This window comes from Heloderma suspectum, chromosome 2, assembly GCF_057233095.1.
Source record: "Heloderma suspectum isolate Gila_16-S chromosome 2, 16-S_ref, whole genome shotgun sequence".
Taxonomy (NCBI): Eukaryota; Metazoa; Chordata; class Lepidosauria; order Squamata; family Helodermatidae; genus Heloderma; species Heloderma suspectum.
In genome coordinates this window covers 102,046,520-102,058,626 of record NC_139459.1, presented here as the reverse complement: position 1 = coordinate 102,058,626, position 12,107 = coordinate 102,046,520, and the positions used below count along the sequence as shown (strand labels likewise).

At 47.9% G+C, this 12,107-nt stretch overlaps 1 protein-coding gene across 4 annotated transcripts in view; it reads right to left on the bottom strand.

The window, feature by feature from the left end:
• Positions 1–3,414, bottom strand: part of APBA1 (amyloid beta precursor protein binding family A member 1) — a 123,139-nt gene extending 119,725 nt beyond the window's left edge. For all 4 annotated transcript variants that reach the window (XM_084834347.1, XM_084834344.1, XM_084834345.1 and 1 more), the window contains exon 1: positions 3,172–3,414. The gene's annotated coding sequence lies outside the window, so the exon portion shown is untranslated. The remainder of the gene's footprint in view (positions 1–3,171) is intronic.
• Positions 3,415–12,107: the final 8,693 nt, after the last annotated feature.

Sequence of the window (12,107 nt, the reverse complement as noted above, 5' to 3'; positions counted from 1 at the left end):
AACAGTCAAAAGACATTACTCTTATTTTAAATCAAGCCAAATGCATTAGTGCTAAACAGAAATGTAGCTGCAAGCTAGAACAGCTACAAAAGAGATACTATACCTCTGTGAATCATAGGATAGATACACACTAGTACTATCGCTTAGCAAATGAATTCTAATCCGAACCTTACGCCCCCTTTTAATTCACACTACTGTAACCTATATCTAGCCATTTTAGATCAAACACAATGGTGCTATTTTGAGTCCACCTGTTTTTCAACTTTGCTATTCTTTATCACAATTTATAGTCTCAAACACCATGTGAAAAACGCTAGCTTAAGGGTGCAATCCTATGGCTGATAGTCAGTGGCTAGACAGCCATAGGATAGGTCAGTTCACCTCTACCCTCTCCTGCGCTGCCTCGCAGGCAGCATGGAACAGCCCCAAGTTCCGCGCTCGGAAGAGGAGTGCGGAACAGCGAACATGGGGTGTTCCTGGGGGCATGACGGGGCAGGGAGGGTAGAAGTGCTGTTCTGGTGCTTCCTATGCATCAGCTGGCGTCCACCCCTCCCGCTCCGCCTTCCCATGACTAGACAGCTGAAATTGGCTGTTTAGCTGCAAATGCAGGACAGCTGACGCGCAGAAGAGATGATCCCCTCCACGCTTCTCCTGCCCTGCACTTGATAGGCAGTCACCTCCGCATTCGGAGGTGGCTGCCTATCCCGACAGGATTGCGCCCTAAGGGAGTTAACTTAAGCTGCACAATGAGCTCCATGGTGATTTGAATTGGGGTCTCCCACAGCCAAACAACTTTCTATTAGGATTGCCCATTTTGGCAGGATTCCTGAACCTTTTCTAAACACTATTGGCTGGTGGTTGTGCTTTAAAACAGTGGTGATAAAGAGCCCTGAAATGGTTGTTTATTTAGAATAAAGGCATAAAAACATACCGTAAGATTAAAAGACAATCAAACCTTGGACAGTATAGTTAAAAAGACTGTCTGTGACCTCAGATGAGGTCAATCACAACCGGGAAATAACCCCTTGGATTTAACTGGACTTCTTTCCATGTGCAGCCCAATCCTATGCACTCAGAAGTAAGTCCCACTGTGTTAACTGGTGCTTACTTGCAAGCAGGTGTGCACAGGATTATAGCTGTGCAACACCTTTCTATGCCTGTATACTCAGAAGCAAGTCCCAATGTGTTCAATGGAGCTTACTCCTAGGAAAGTGTGCCTAGGATTTCAGCTTTAACATGTTTAGGAATGGAGATACGACCACATTGTGCAAATCTGTCCCTCTACCAAAAGGAACAAAATAATGACACTAGATGTATGCTTTATATCTGAAATTTCTGAAATGACTTCCATATCTAAGACACAAATGTTTTTTTTTATTTTTGTGCTATTAAGATCCACACACAAATACACAAGACAAAACACTGTTTTTCTATTTCTCAACCTCTGAAAGTATGACAGTGTTGTATATGTGCTTCTGGAGTATGACAGGCACAGGCTGCAAACACTGAAAAAGACTTCCCATTTTGACAGCAGTGCAGTAGAACTAAGACAGTGTGACTCAGATATCATTCACTTGATGTTAGATGGGTCTCTGAAATACATAAACAAAGGGATGTCTAAATGCGTAGTGATGGATCTGCACATCCATACCTTGAGGCATACCTCCAGGACGGAAATAAGCAGTATGCCTCGAGGCTAGGAATTTATGCCACGTATCTGGTCTGCTCATCGCTTGGTATTTGCTTACACCTAATATGCAGGATCTGAAATGGGGAAGAGGGAAGGCAGAAGGTAAACCTTTCCACCCATTCTTTGCGACAGTATTGTTGCTTTTAAGCTCCTTAAACTCTATTCACTTTCAAGAAATCTTAAATTTCACCAGTTAAAGAGCACTAAATGCACACTTCTCAATAAGGCTCCAAGAAAGATGGGGAGAGCACTGAATGAATCTCCCAGTTTATCACCTAAGTGTCCTCATTGCAACAGTAAAATAAATGGTCAGATATTTCAATCATAGCCGCAGCTATAGGAAACAGATTAAAATATTACACCAACACCAGATTGAATCAAAGCAAGCACTGGGCTGCACTAGGATGAGAATAAGCTGTTGCTTTAAGGAATAAGGCAGGCACTTCTGTTCCCTGGAACTGATCTGTGTCAACAGCAGCAGGTCTTCTCTTCCCAAGCCAAGCAGCGACAGCAACGTTCATAATGGCAGAAATAAGAATAGCGGCAATAACATAACGCGATGACAGCAAGGTGAGGGTAGTCTTTCCCAGGAGACATGCGGTCAGGCAGGGGAACCAGCAGCTCCCCCTTCAGAAAAACTGCCTTAATCTCTCCCACCCCCCGCCGCCAGGACCTCCTCCCCATTTGCCATGTGTGAGCGCCCAGTTGCGCTTTGCCACTCCCCATCTACTCCACACCCTGAAATCCAAGCAAAAGTACCAGGCAACCCAAACCGATCTCACTGGTTTCATGCCAATAATAATCCTTTCCGATAAACATACACACGTCATTAACTGTCGTCGTCCTCGACTGCATGCACCAAGCCTTGCGGGGATACGTTCGCCTTGCCTTTCCCCACGATTCGGAGGCACATCCATCCACATCTCTCTGGTGCTCGCTCGTTCCCGCACACACCGACCTCTAAAAGACGCACACACACAAACCCACACATTGCCCCACGCCCCACCTCCACCGGTGCAGATGGCACAAGTTCCTCCCACAATCAGCACCGAGCCCGATACTGTGTGTGTGTGGGGGGGGGTCGGTTGCCACCGCATTTCCCCACCCCCGCCGCAGCATCAGCTAGAGAGGCGATTGTGCGGTTCCCCTGGGGAAAGGGGAGAATGGTGTTACACCCCCACAGAAACCAGACAGGTTCGATTACGCATCCACACACGCGGCCGCGCATGCACCCCCCGCCGCATGCATCGCTCATCCCCAGCCTCCTGCAACACCCCAGGCCCTCCGGCTTGGCAAGGCGCGTAGCTGGGCGAGCCCTTTCGCCGCGCCTCCATCACATCACCAGCCCCGAGGGCCACCGGCTTTTGCGCTCTGAGGGGTTATTTTTCCGGCCGCCCTCGATTCGAAGAGCCGTCGGCCTCCCATCCCCCTCAGAGAGAGCGAGAGACGAGCCGCCGCCGCCGCCGCCGCCTCGTTATTACCTTTCGCTCGGAGCCCGTGCGCCAACCCCGCTCACTGCGCACCGCAGCAGCAGGTCTGATGCGGGCGGCGGCGGCAACAACTGCTGCTGCGCGGCGGTGGGCAGGAAACCTGGGAAGAAGCGTTGCCTTCAGCCGCTAACCCGGCCTCCCGCTCCACCATCTTCCTCCACCTCTCCTCAGTCCTCCCCGGCTCGGCTCGGCTCGGCTCGGCAGCCACCCGCGCCAGCGCCTCTTCCTGCCCCCGCCTCCGGCCCCTCCCTCAGCCCGCCTCCCAGGCTCTCCGCGTGACTTCGCCGTGGGGACGGGCCGGGGCGCTCGGCGCGCTGTCGCTTTCCCCAGGCGCGCACGCCACCGCGCTGAGCAGAGAGAGAGAGAGAGGCGGAGACCGACTGGGGCTGCCCCCACCAGCTAAGGCCCCCTCCTCCAGCTGCGAGGAACAGCAGCGGCTGGCCGGCGGCCCTTCTTCCCCTCCCCGCTGTAGTATCTCAGCACTCTCTGCAAAGCAAGGTCAGCAAGCGTAGCAGTGGACAGAGCCGGTGGAAGCCGAAGGCCAGGGAAGCGAAGGAGACGGAGCAGCTCCCTCGGCCACGGGCCACCCAGCCTTCTTCTCACACGTCGGCTGAAAGGCCTCGAGAAGGAAGCAGTTCTCTGAACGTCGGTAGAGGCTTAGCCCCAGAGCCCGCCTCGACGCCTGCTACGTTTGAAGTAATAAACAAGGACAGTTATTCTGAGAATGTGCAGAATGCATTTCCCTTCCCTGGCTGGATAAAGCGCAGGTTCTTATGGTTGCAAGGTTATTGTTTTAAATTGCTGTACACTGCCTTCATGGCTTTTTAGCAGATAAGGTGGTATATAAATGCAAATAAATACATAAATGGCTGCATCATCTGGACCGCTCATTAAATATGAGTGAACAGGCATAGCGATTCTGCTCCAAATGACTCATTTGGAAGCACTCTAAAAGTACACGCACCCACACGTAGAAGGCTCAACTCAGCCGCCTGCATTTTGGACCGTCCTTGGGGGTGTGGCTATGGCATTTGTCATGGTGAGTGCCTGCCTAATATTAGGGAGCATTATTAAAGAGGGGGATGACTTCGTTTTTCTCACTGTCTCCACACCATGCATATTTTTTTTTAATGGTTATGTTTGCTGCCCTTCACCTTTTTTCTAAACTAAAAAAGCCCAAACTCTTGTCACCTTTCCTCATAGGGAAGTTGCCGTAGCCCCCTTGTCATTTTGGTTGCCCTTTTCTCCACCTTTCCCAGCTGTACAAAATATCCTCCTTGAGATACAGCAACCAGAACCGCATACAGTGTTCCAAGTGTGGTTGCACTACAAAAGTCAGCCATGATGTGCCTAGCACTAGAATTTTGATGTGAAGAACTCCAGGTGAACAACCAATCAGACTGCGCCATTGGAGGGGGGGTTGTTGTCCTGTCCATTGCCAAGGCAGAGGCCTCCTTTGTCAGCTCTGTGCACTTTGTCAGTTAAGACTGTAGTCTCCAAGAACCTTTGGTGGTTTTGCCTCAAGCAGGGACTTCCAAAACAGCAAAGAAGTGACAGGATTGAATTCCCACCTAGCAGTTGCTCAAGGATCACACCCATGTTTCCCCCCCCTGAAAAAATGCCCATGGGGTTGGATCCAAGGATCTGCCTTCTGCAAGAGGAAAGGACGTTCTGCGAGAGGAAGGGATCTGCTTGGCAAGGCCCCTCTACCCAACTTATGGGGGTCCCCTCCTTTGCACACCCTACAGCTCACCCCGTTCAGCAGGGTCTCCTGACTCCTGTCTTTTCCGGGGGGGGGGGCTGGAGGGCCTTTCCATGGGAGGGAAGAGGCACGGAAATCCACTTCTGCCAGTGCATTTGCTTACACTTAAATCTAGACCCAGCCACACATGTTTATAGAGGGCTACAGAGAAACTCAACCTGGGGCTCTGGTATAGAGCACAATATACATTTATATTATTATATTATAATGCAGCTGCAGTTTTCAGCAGCAGCCCTTTGTTGTCCCATCCAAAGAAAATCAAATGCTTTCTCTGACTCAGAGTCTAAAATTCTGCAATTCCGCTCCTTATTTCCTTTATTGTGGAGTGCGCAGATATAAAATTACATCTTCAGGACAAAAGAGGATGTGTATATCCTCAATCATAGTGAAGTCTATGATTTTGAGGCTCTGACAACTTAACTAAAGCTCAGAAAGGGGTCTCCCTTGAGTCAACTTTTACAGCCAGAACTGGCTTCCAAAATAAGGGGTGCGGTGGGGGCTTAGCAAAGCTTCCATCTAGTGGCCCTCTTCCTATTACTGGCAGAGTCAGCAGCACTGCAATCAGCCCCAAGTTGCTTGGAGTGAACATTTTGAATTTCCCACAATGCACTTCAAGTGCATTCTCCCTCCAAGGCATTGTGGGAAATTTTAACTGGTGGCTCCAAGCCATGCAAATGTCAGCAGCCGGCCAAGGAGGCCAGTGCTAATGTCAGGCCTGTTGGCAGGTTTACTTTCTGGCCTTCTGTGACATCTCTCCGTGGCTAATAGGATGGCCATGTACCTTCTTTTGTAGAGGACACTCCACTATTTGAAGAGCTGTCAGAGGACAGTCTTCTATTTGAAGGTGTCCTCTATTTTCAGAGCTGCCCATTCCAAGTCTGGTTGAAAGACAGAGAACCATCAGGGAGAGTAGCAGGGGCCTTGAAATTGCCTATCAAAAGTAGAGTGAGCAGGCACATCTTCTGCATTGAGATGCATTCTATTTCTATTCAAATTATAATTATTCTTACTAAATTTCCATCTATACATGGAAATTAGCATATGCAAATCTTATACAAATTGCAGTCCTCTTTTTTGGTGCTGCATTTCCTCTTTTTTGACCATGTGTACGTGGCCTAGGGGCTAAACTTAGGCCGCTGCCAGCCTGAGAGGAGGGCGGGCTCAGAGGTGATGACATCAATAAAGGTCAGCCAATGGCTGAGGGGGAGGGCTCCTTGCAGTCAATCTTTACAGCTGTAATCTGAGTTTGTGTGTGATGTCACAATCCAGCTCAGCCCATGGCTTGGGGGAGGGGAGACATGATCACTGGGTGCCAGATATGGCAGAGGGCAGTTTCATCGTCTCACAGGTCTCATGCAAGCTGTAGGGAGGGGGGGAGGGACCAGGGTGTGCACCTCTCTGCTGGGATGTTGGAGTCATGGAGCAATGGAGTGGAACAAAGGAGCCTGCAAGAGCAAACAAATCACCTAGCACTGAGGCATGTGGGTTGTGTTGTGTGGAATTTATTCCTGTACAAGGAAGGCTTTATTTGTCATATTTATGTTCTGATTCTCAACTTCAGTTTCTGAGGTGGCTGATGATATATTTAAACTGCATGCAAATAAAATAAAATAATTGGGGCCAAAACAACAGCAACAACAGGAACAAAAGCAGCAACAGCTAGACTTGATGAAACAAGTGTTTAAAACAGGCCTGTGCCACGTTTTTGCCCCTGAGGGTGGTATGCGGCAGTGGATGATGGCTCCGGGCCCATGTGATGGTGGGTGCGGACACATGGGTGTGGCCAGGGCCAGCATCCCCCTCCCCTCTCCCAACCACTCAACACACATGGAGCCTTCCCCAGATTGACACAGATACAGGAAGGACTGGCACAAACGGTTAACCCTCCCCGTGTGCTGCCCCCCCCATGTACATCATGCACACCGGTTCAGAGGGCTGCTCTAGGGAGCATGACTGTCATGGGGAAGACAGGCCATGGGGAGCAACCCACACACCCTCCTCCCCAAGAAAAGCATGTCCTCTGGGTGGCAGGCTTTCAGGATCATGATTTGCAGGGGAGTTCAGCAGAGGAGGCAGCAACATTTGGTGGCAGGGGCAGCATGGGCCCCTGTGTGGGCTGCATGGAAGACATTTGAGGGGTGTGGGTTGCCCACATGAGGTTTAAAAGGTCCTTGACACAGTTAGAAGCCTGCGAATAAATAACAGCATTATCAACTGGTATCTCCAAGCCTTTGGGAAAGGTGCCAAGGGTATTGGCAAGGAGAGGGGGACATTGCACCATGGAGGTACCACAACTGAAAAGGTCCCGTCTGTCTCATCTACCCACTCTGGTCCAGAAGATGTGTAGTGGGGGTGGGGAAGCACTCTGAACAGAGACGATCTGAATTATGAAGGGCTATCTTAGTAATCAGGAAGGTCCATTTTGGTCCATGTTTGCAGCTTCGACTTCAGGGTTTCTGTGACATCAGCAATGGCTGAACAAGACTTGCTAAATTAAGTCACTACTGTCCTCTAAAAAGAAACCTCAGGCTACAGTTCTTAACACACCTGGGAGTAAGACTCCGTGAACTCAGTGTTACTTACTTCTGAGTAGACTCACATTTGACAGTTCTGTCAGGGCTCTGAGAGCTCAGGACAGCACAAATGCTCTTCCTGTGTCTGATCCACTTTTGCTGCTCTGACTTCTGCTGGGTTTGTGTGTGTGTGTGCAACATCACAGTATTGGCTCAGCCAAGGGCACCCACAGAAGAAAATGATTCTGGTGGGACTGGGGGTTGGGCAAGGCCTGTTCACTGTAAGCACACATCACTGGCCTGACTCTCTGCAGTCTTTTGTATTGTTGACACCCAGCCATTCCGCTACATGGTGCTAAAGAGAAACCTGCCTTTGATAGACGGATGTTCTTGTGCCCTACTGAAACTCCACCTGTAGGAAAGACTAAGAGCTTTTCTACACGGGGTTGTTAATCACTGTATCTACTTTCCGTTTCATCACAGAATTGAGGTTTGAGCATTACACAAAGGGCATTTACTTTCTTGCTTTTCCACTACATAACCTCTAGGTGGAGGTGCGCTATAGTGGAATAGCGTGAATACACCAGTAGAAACAGTCTATTCAGAAATAATACCCCATTTTCCCCATTCTAAAAACAAACCCAAGAAACTGCTCTGAAAAAACAGAAGCGAAAATGGAGGATCACAATGTCTTCTAAAGAACCTGTAAACAACCATGAGTATGGAATCACAAGCACACAATAACGGAGTAGGAAAGCTCCAAGCACCTGCAACTAAAACAACTGCATATTCCTTCCCTGTTTCCCACTGCCTAACCTTCCTCCATAGATTCCCCTATGACAAATGTTATTTATTTATTACATTTCCATACTGTTCATTAGCCGAAGCTCTCTGGGAAGTTTACAAAACAAAGTTAAAACCATAAAGTATAGTAACGTAATATAAAAACCATACTTTTGAACAAAATAAAACTAAATCAGCAAACAAGATGAACACCTGCAGCAGTGTAAAGATCTAAAAATGCACTAACACAATTTTTGTATATTTGGTTTTTTTTAACTGAAGGGCTAAAAAGCCTGGGAAAATAAAAAGATCTTCACCTGATACAGAAAAGACCACAATGTAGGTGCTAGGCAAGCCTCTCTGGAAAGGGCATTGCACAACTGTAGATGGTAACACCACTGGGGCAAGGCCCTGTCCTCTGTAAAGCACCATGCACACTGGATGGAGCAAAATTAAACATTTTTTCCAAATTATTTTGAAAATAGAATCAAATATATCACATACACACAAAACAGCACACGTTTATTATTATTTTTAATTACATTTATATCCTGCCTTTTTTTCCCTCTTTCAAGGAACCCAAGGTGGTTTCTATGATCCTCCTCCTCTGCATTTTATCCTCGTAGCAACCTTGTGAGGTAGGTTAGGCTGAATCAGTGACTGGCCCAAAGTCACCCAGTGAGCTTCATGACCGAGTGGTGAATAGAACCTTGATCTCCTGAATCCCAGTCCAACCCTCCAACCACTGCAACACATTAGCTGTCTACACTGCTTATATCATATATGGCTTTCTGTTTTGAGACAACAAAGGGCTCTGTACTGTCCAGAAGTAATTGCCTGTAGTTGCCGAGGAAAGCAGGTTGAAAAGGAAATACCCAAATGTATGTTTCATAGATAGACAGACAGCAAATATTCCAAGACCAGCCCTACTATTAGACAGACTGAGATGGTTGCCTGAGGCAACAGATGCTGGGGAATGAACAACAACTGCAAAATGTTGGAGGACAAACCAGTGTGTACTGTTGTTCATATCCTGTACCATCTAAGCTACCCTTCTGCCTTCAGGTGCAATGGAAAATACTGTCCCATCAGCAGTGTTGAAGTAAGATTCGACTGCCACTTCCAGTAGCTTCTCTTTTTGGAATGGGAATGGGACACTGTTTTGTTTGTTGCAGAAAAGAGCAAAATGGTATGGGCCACTCTGAAATTGGAACGAGTTCTGAGAAGGGCCACCGAGATGCTCAGAAACTCAGTCCTACATGGAAAGATTGAACTGGGTAGGTTTAGCCTTGAGAAGACTGAGCGAGGATATGACAAACTTCTCAAGTACCTAATGGGTTGTCACACAGAAGAGGGACACAACCTGTTCTCTAGCAGTCAAGACTGTAGAACACTAAATAATAGGGCTGTGCACTGCTTTGGCCTGAAGCCTGAGTTCTGAACTGAAGCAGGCTGCTTCGGGCTGCTTCCAAGGCAAGGCCGAGGCAACACGAACTGTGTCAGGTCGCTCAGAAGCGCTTCAGCAGTGCTTTGGAGCAATCCAGAAGCCCAGCTGCACTGCCATCCAGCCCCCAATCCTTATCTGGGCCCTTGGGATGCATGCCAGCAGCCATCTTCCTGTTCCAGGGTGTCGCCATTTTAAAAATGGCGACTCCCTGGAACAGGAAGACGGCTGCCAGCAGGTGTCCCAAGGGACCAGGAGCTGGCAGCAGTGATGGCAAAGACTCCCTGGAACAGGAAGACGGCTGCTGGCGAGTGGCCCAAGGGCCTTATAAGGAGCTGGTGGCTCACACAGTGTGGCAGGGGTGGCAGGGGGCCAAAGTGGGATTTGGCTATCCGAATCCTGTTTCAGCTGCAGAGGCTGAAGCAGGTCGGGGGACCCTCAAATCAGTCCAAAGCAAATTGGCCTGCCTTGGAAGCCCAGAAGCAGCCTCTGAGGTGGATTGGTCCCTGCACAGCCCTACTAAATAATGGGTTTAAGTTACAGACTGGCAGATTTTGGTTGAACATCAGGAAAAACATCCAAATCCCCAGAGCAGTCAGACAATGGAACCAAAAGCCTACGGAGGTGGTGACCTCTCTGACCCTGGAGGTCTTCAAGCAGAGACTGGACATCCATCTGTCAGGGGTGCTTTATACTGGATTCCTGCTCTGAGCAGGGGGTTTGACTTGATGTCCTAAATGCTCCTTTCCATCTCTGTTTCTATTATTCTAACTATTCCTAAGATAAGAATTAAGCAACTTCATTCTTCATTTCCACACAAAAGCAGTCTGGCACTGATTCAGCTACAGTTACTCTTTGCTACATCCCAATTAAAGCAATAGGATTTAAATGAATCCTAACTAAACTGTCCCATTGGTTTCAGTTGAATATGTCACAATTTACATTAGCTGGACTGGAGCTGATCTATCTGCCAGAAGGTGACTGATTTCAGTTTTAAGAACTGGAAAGCTTGGAAGTCATTAACAATTCCCTTTTAACAATTTTAATATTTCAATGATGGAAATTTAATTAGTATGTGTTTTATGTGTATGATTATCACTACTTTATGTAGTTCATGCTACATATAACTCCAGGGCTTATTATGGTTATTGTAAATGGTAATATAAGAAGATATATGCTTTTGTTTCTTTTCTAGTGGATTCTTTTTCCTTTTGTATTTTGGTCTTATGAATTAAAGGTAGAATACAGACTTAATCATATTTAGAGCAGCAGTTTCAACCCAGGGGATCTGTTGCCAGGGCCATCCAGGTTATTTGAGTCGGGGGACAATTTGAGGACAGTCAGCACTCTATCGTTATACACTCTGCCTTTAGACTGTGACTGTCTCTCCCCTCCGTATCTCCCTCTCTCCTGAAGAACCATAATGGCTGCTCTATGGCTCCCAACACCTCTCCCCTTCTTTAAAAAAACACATCTCTAGTGCAGGCAGTCCTGCAGTCCACACTGAGGCAAGCAGTCCCCGTCCTTCCTTTCAAGCAGGGGGACAGGCTCTTGCCCTCATGTTCCCCTGAAGTGGCTCCCCCAAAGGGGAAACCCCCTTTGGTGCCACCCCCTTCGGCGGCGGCAATTCCCAGCCGCAGTGGTGGTTCCGCCCCTGCCGGGGCCTGGGTTTTATGCCCCAGCTCCCACAGGTGTTGCAGCTGAGTGGGGTAGCACTTGGCTGGACCTGGGTCTGCAAGGAGGCAGAAGTCCCACAGGTGGAGGTTGAACCCCAGCAAAGCAGCAGCAGCACTGGGTCTCACTGGCCTTGCAACACTGGAGAGCTTCCTCCCCTTGAGAGCAGCGATGGAAAGTGACCATTGTTTATCGGAAAGCTTAATAGCATAACATCTAAGAGACCCTTCACATACAACATTCAGTTGCTTCATCAGAGCAGCCAGGCAGAGCAGACCTCTGGGAAACAAACTGCTCTGGCCTGAGGTCTACTTTTTGTTTTATGTACATATATATATGCATTAATTCATTCATGTCCTGGAACAGAGCTAGAATACTACTACAAAAGAAGTGGTGGAGCTGGTGGATGAACAGTTGTTTTAAGGTCAGAAAGCTCAAGAACTGCCAGAGAGAGAAATACATGCTTATATCATTTGAAAGCCTGTTTTCAAATGTCATAAAGCTTTAATCTCTAGTTTCGAGCGGTTTGTGAAATATTTACTTTGTGGGAAGATGGTTGGAAGATGGTTGAAAAAGTGCCGAGTGGAACACCATTATTCCAGAGCCAATAAAACATGTAATGCACTCAGATCTAGCCAGCGAAAACCAATTTTTTAAAAACAATCTCCTGATAGAATAACCGAATACTGTGCATTACAGTATCAGCTGCTTCATTGTGCACTATGTTCAGTAAGAGCCTTTGATGGTTGTC